Source organism: Babylonia areolata, chromosome 32 (assembly GCF_041734735.1).
Source record: "Babylonia areolata isolate BAREFJ2019XMU chromosome 32, ASM4173473v1, whole genome shotgun sequence".
NCBI classification, from domain to species: Eukaryota; Metazoa; Mollusca; class Gastropoda; order Neogastropoda; family Buccinidae; genus Babylonia; species Babylonia areolata.
In genome coordinates this window covers 22506750-22513232 of record NC_134907.1, presented here as the reverse complement: position 1 = coordinate 22513232, position 6483 = coordinate 22506750, and the positions used below count along the sequence as shown (strand labels likewise).

The following is a 6483-nucleotide window of genomic DNA, read 5'->3' as shown; positions in this document are numbered from 1 at the left end:
ACATACACCCAATCTTCAGTCAGTCTCTCCATACAGTTATAGCTGACATACACCCAATCTTCAGTCTGTCTCTGCAAACAGTTATAGCTGACATACACCCAATCTTCAGTCTGTCTCTGCAAACAGTTATAGCTGACATACACTCATTGTTCAGTCTGTCTCTGCAAACAGTTATAGCTGACATACACCCAATCTTCAGTCTGTCTCTCCATACAGTTATAGCTGACATACACCCAATCTTCAGTCAGTCTCTCCATACAGTTATAGCTGACATACACCCAATCTTCAGTCAGTCTCTCCATACAGTTATAGCTGACATACACCCAATCTTCAGTCAGTCTCTCCATACAGTTATAGCTGACATACACCCAATCTTCAGTCAGTCTCTCCATACAGTTATAGCTGACAAACACCCATTTATCTGTTTCCTCATGTAGTGAAAACTGACAACAATCACCCATTCATTAGTATATCCAGACAGTTATAGCTGACAATCACCCATTCATTAGTATATCCAGACAGTTATAGCTGACAATCACTCATTCATATCCAAACAGTTATAGCTGACAATCACCCATTCATATCCAGTTATAGCTGACAATCAGCCATTCAATAGTATATCCAGACAGTTATATCTGACAATCACTCATTAATTAGTATATCCAGACAGTTATATCTGACAATCAGCCATTCATTAGTATATCCAGACAGTTATAGCTGACAATCACCCATTCATATCCAGTTATAGCTGACAATCAGCCATTCATTAGTATATCCAGACAGTTATAGCTGACAATCAGCCATTCATTAGTATATCCAGACAGTTATAGCTGACAATCAGCCATTCAATAGTATATCCAGACAGTTATAGCTGACAATCACTCATTCATTAGTATATCCAGAGAGTTATATCCGACAATCAGCCATTCATTAGTATATCCAGACAGTTATAGCTGACAATCAGCCATTCATTAGTATATCCAGACAGTTATAGCTGACAAACACGTATTTCTCAGTATGCCTCTGCATACAGTTATTGCCGACAAATCTCATTCATAAATCTCATGGCCGTCCTGTTGTCTCCCTTGTCTAACTGCTCCGACAACACGGCATATAGATTGGGGAAAGAAACACAAAAACATGAACACCATCATCAACAACAACAACAACGAAAAACGCTATACGCGTTCTGTTGGAAAGCGGGCGACAGAAACGGTGCCGTTAGTACTTTTTGATTTGTCGTCTATTTCTGGAAGCCTGGAAAAGACAGGCTGGAACAGTAAGGCGGCGGATAATGACGTCATTATCTGCTCATGACGACAGTCTGTCTTGTTGTTCTGACATCATCAACGCTTCTGTGTTCCACGTCTGATGATACTTTTCTTACACACATACACATGCATGCATGCACCACACACAGACACCGACACACAGACACACACACGTGCACACACACACACACTTGCATACACATAGATATAGCCCTACCAACATAGATACGTAATTACATACATACATACGTAGCCGTCGCCAAGAATAGCATCAATAACACCAACCACTGGTGGTGTCATCGGATGAAGGCCATTAACTCATTTCCACATGGATTGACCAACAATTGTATGAATTCTGCACCGCCACTTAACTTAATATTAGCGTTGACTGAACAACAATTAACACGTACGTGTGACTGCGTTGGATGACAGCTGTTTATGTGTGGTGTGCTTGGTGAACTGATGGGGAATCAATAATAACGATATCCTTGTCAGCCTTATGTGTGGTGTGCTTTGTGGACTGATGGAGAATCAATAATAACGATATCCTTGTCAGCCTTATGTGTGGTGTGCTTTGTGGACTGATGGAGAATCAATAATAACGATATCCTAGTCAGCCTTATGTGTGCTGTGCTTTGTGGACTGATGGAGAATCAATAATAACGATATCCTAGTCAGCCTTATGTGTGCTGTGCTTGTGGACTGATGGAGAATCAATAATAACGATATCCTAGTCAGCCTTATGTGTGCTGTGCTTTGTGGACTGATGGAGAATCAATAATAACGATATCCTTGTCAGCTGTATGTGTGCTGTGCTTTGTGGACTGATGGAGAATCAATAATAACGATATCCTTGTCACTCTTGCGCATCTGAATTGACAGAGTTCTTGCTTGCTGTGCGTGTGCGTTAGCAAGTCTTAGGAGAGGTGGAGACACAAGCACACAGACAGACAGACAGATAGATAGATGGATCCGTGAGAGAGAGAGTTCAAAGCAGACAGACAGATTGATAACTAGATATATAGAAAGCTAGATTGCTAGCTAGAGAGACAGACAGAGAGACAGACCGCCCGACAGACAGGGTTTGTTCCAATGTACCTTTTATTTACCTGTGTGCTGGTTGAGGCGGTAGCATAAGCAGCACTGACTTGAAGTTGTGTACGTTGTGAATGGAGAGAGTTAGCACTCTTTACATCTCCTTTCCTCATTGTTTGTTAATTTCCATATGGTAATTTAGTTGTTAATGTAAAGTCTAGGTATTTATAACTGTTTACTATTTCTATTTCTTTGCCTTTGTAGTACCACTTTTCACTTTTTGCAAGATGATCCCCCTTTCTAAAAACCATGACCTTAGTTTTACTTAAATTCACAGTTAGTCCACGTCTATCAGATGCTCTCTGGAGATTATTTATTTGAGTTTGCAAAACCAAATGGAGTCGCTGAAATCAAAGCAATATCATCTACGAACAGCCAAAGAAATATCTCCCTCAGTCCAGGCAACAGTTGTCTCCCATGTCTGCCATGCTGTTCACCTGCTCTGCAACTTCAGTTATGAGCAACGAAAAGATAAGGAGAGACAACAAACAGCCTTGTTTTAGTCCCTTCGGGCAGTCGAAAAAAACGTCCGATACCTCAGATTCCCATCTGACGCACGATTGCACGGAACTACACATTCCTTGAAACATCTTGAGCATTTTCGTTGATGTCTTGACTCTTTCGAGCACGTTCCAAAGACTTTCTCAGTTGACCGTATCGAAGGCTTTCATATAATCGATAAATGCTATATATAATTTGCCCTTACGACTGTTATTCACGTTTTTTTTATGAATCATTGTTATGAGAGAAAAAATGTGATCGATTGTCGAATAAGATTTACGGAAATCAGCTTGTTCTTCACATATTTTTTCCTCGCGTTCTGCCCATTTATACAGTCGGCTATTCAGAATTGAAGTGACCACTTTGCTGATGCCGCTAAGTAGTGGAATAACGGTGGTTTTCGGGGTTAGTTGTGGCACCTTTTTTCAGTAGCGGAATGAAAACCGAGCGTGTCCAATCGTCTGGAAAATATCCATCACTATATAGTGTGTTGAAGAGCTGTGTTAAGAAGGGAGGGATCTGGTTTTCAGACGATTTAAAAAATTCATTCGGTACTTCGTCAACACCTGCCGCTTTACCTGATTTTAGTTTTCTAACAGCATGTCTGATTTCGGTCTCTGATATGTTATCGTCTAAAAGAGAGACAGACAGACAGACAGACAGACAGACAGAGCGCAAGAGCGAGACGGACAGACAGATAGACAGAATCAGAGGCGGAGTCAAAGAGAGAGAGACAGACAGACAGACAGACAGACAGATAGACACAGAGAGAGAGACAGACAGACAGACAGACAGACAGAGTGACAGACAGAGTGACAGAAAGACAGATACACAAACACACGGACATAGAGAAATAAAGAGAAAAGGTGTAAGAGAGGGATAGGGAGAGACAGAGTGAGACAACAAAACAAAACAAAACAAAACAAACAAAAAAAAATAGAGAGACAAAGAATGACAGAGAGACAGAGACAAAGAATGACAGAGAGACAGAGAATGACAGAGAGACAGAAAGAGACAAAGAATGACAGAGACAGAGAATGACAGAGAGACAGAGAATGACAAAGAATGACAGAGAGACAGAGAGAGACAGAGAATGACAGAGAGACAGAGAGAGACAAAGAATGACAGAGACAGAGAATGACAAAGAATGACAGAGAGACAGAGAGAGACAGAGAATGACAGAGAGACAGAGAGAGACAAAGAATGACAGAGAGACAGAGAATGACAGAGAGACAGAGAGAGACAGAGAATGACAGAGAGACAGAGAATGACAGAGAGACAGAGAATGACAAAGAATGACAGAGAGACAGAGAGAGACAGAGAATGACAGAGAGACAGAGAATGACAGAGAGACAGAGAATGACAAAGAATGACAGAGAGACAGAGAGAGACAGAGAATGACAGAGAGACAGAGAGAGACAGAGAATGACAGAGAGACAGAGAGAGACAGAGAATGACAGAGAGACAGAGAATGACAGAGAGACAGAGAGAGACAGAGAATGACAGAGAGACAGAGAATGACAGAGAGACAGAGAGAGACAGAGAATGACAGAGAGACAGAGAATGACAGAGAGACAGAGAATGACAAGAATGACAGAGAGACAGAGAGAGACAGAGAATGACAGAGAATGACAGAGAGACAGAGAGAGACAGAGAATGACAGAGAGACAGAGAATGACAAAGAATGACAGAGAGACAGAGAATGACAGAGAGACAGAGAATGACAAAGAATGACAGAGAGACAGAGAGAGACAGAGAGACAGAGACAAAGAATGGCGGCGTGTGTTTCTCGTCACTAAGACAGTCTATCCACGATAGCTCAACTGTTCGGACGATAGCAGCAGAGCAAAGCAAGCAGATTCCGACAAATAGCATCCTTTCTCTAAAAACTACACACACACACACACACACACACACACACACACACACAACACCTCCGCCCCCCCCCCCCCCCCCCCCCCCCCCCCCCCCCCCGCACACAACACCGAACACCCTTCACCTCACCACCCCACACTCACTCACTCACTCACTCACTCTCACACAATTTCTCTTCCTCTCAATTTTGAGCCGCGCTGGAAAATGTGTGTGTGTGTGTGTGTGTGTGTGAAGCCTCCGCGTATCAGCGAGTGCCAGCCTCAGAGCCACAGCAAGCAGCTAGCAATCCAGATATATTTGTACCATCCAGCTCAGTGATTTGTACGCGAAACTCGTCACAAGTGTATCAAAGAAGTGAAAGCTTCTGTGGTTTGTGGACACTGTGTGTGAGTGTGTGTGTCAGCTGTGGTTTGGTGACGATGGGGGAAGGAGTAAGTACCTCGATGGGACGAGTGTTGGATCGGGGAAATCTTGTAGTGTGTGTGTGTGTGTGTGTGTGTGTGTGTTGTGTTGTGTTGTGTGTGTGTGTGTGTGTGTGTGTGTGTGTGAGCTGTGGTTTGGTGACGATGGGGGAAGAAGTAAGTACCTCGATGGGAGGACAATGTTGGATCGGGGAAATCTTGTAGTGTGTGTGTGTGTGTGTGTGTGTGTTGTGTTGTGTTGTGTTGTGTGTGTGTGTGTGTGTGTGTGTGTGTGTGTGTGTGTGAGCTGTGGTTTGGTGACGATGGGGGAAGGAGTAAGTACCTCGATGGGACGAGTGTTGGATCGGGGAAATCTTGTAGTGTGTGTGTGTGTGTGTGTGTGTTGTGTTGTGTTGTGTTGTGTGTGTGTGTGTGTGTGTGTGTGTGTGTGTGTGTGTGAGCTGTGGTTTGGTGACGATGGGGGAAGGAGTAAGTACCTCGATGGGAGGACAGTGTTGGATCGGGGAAATCTTGTAGTGTGTGTGTGTGTGTGTGTGTGTGTGTGTGTGTGTGTGTGTGTGTGTGTGTTGTGTGTGTGTGTGTGTGTGTGTGTGTGTGTGTGTAGTGGTGGTGGTGGTGGTGGTGGTGGTGTGTGTGTGTGTGTGTGTGTGTGTGTGTGTGTGTGTGTGCACATTCGTCAACCATTGTTGCTGACCTTGATTTCAGTTTTATTTTCCCCGTCTGGAGTCAGTGAGTGCCGAGAAACAGGTAGGTGGAAGTTATTATTATCATCATTAATGTTATCATCATTGATGTTATTATTATCATTATTGTTATCATCATTGATGTTATCATTATCATTATTGTTATCATCATTAATGTTATCATTGTCATCATTATTATCATGCTGATGATGACGATGATTTACATTATCATTATTGTGATATTCCCGTTGTTATTTTTGAGGGTTGAGATTGATGAATCAGTGTGTGTGTGTGTGTGTGTGTGTGTGTGTGTGTGTGTGTGTGTGTGTGTGTGTGACAGTAATGAGATCACATCTTCCCAATTTTTTTTCTGTCTGTCCTTCTCTTTACATGATATGTGTGCATCTGTGTTTGGGAGTGTGCGTGATTGTTGAATTGTTGTATTATTTTGGTCAGAGCTAAGGGGGACTGTGGTGTGTTCATTTGAGATAGGCGGCATTCGTACACCTACACACATCCAAGCATTTACAGATAGGCGGCATTCATACACCTACACAGATCCAAGCATTTATAGATAGCCGCATTCATACACCTACACAGATCCAAGCATTTACAGATAGGCGGCATTCATAGACC

General features: G+C 42.8%; 1 protein-coding gene across 1 annotated transcript in view; it reads left to right on the top strand.

Annotated features, from left to right (window-relative positions):
- Positions 1 to 5042: 5042 nt before the first annotated feature.
- Positions 5043 to 6483, top strand: part of LOC143276666 (uncharacterized) — a 76844-nt gene continuing 75403 nt past the window's right edge. The window contains exons 1-2 of the mRNA XM_076581290.1: positions 5043 to 5173; positions 5870 to 5911. The gene's annotated coding sequence lies outside the window, so the exon portion shown is untranslated. The remainder of the gene's footprint in view (positions 5174 to 5869; positions 5912 to 6483) is intronic.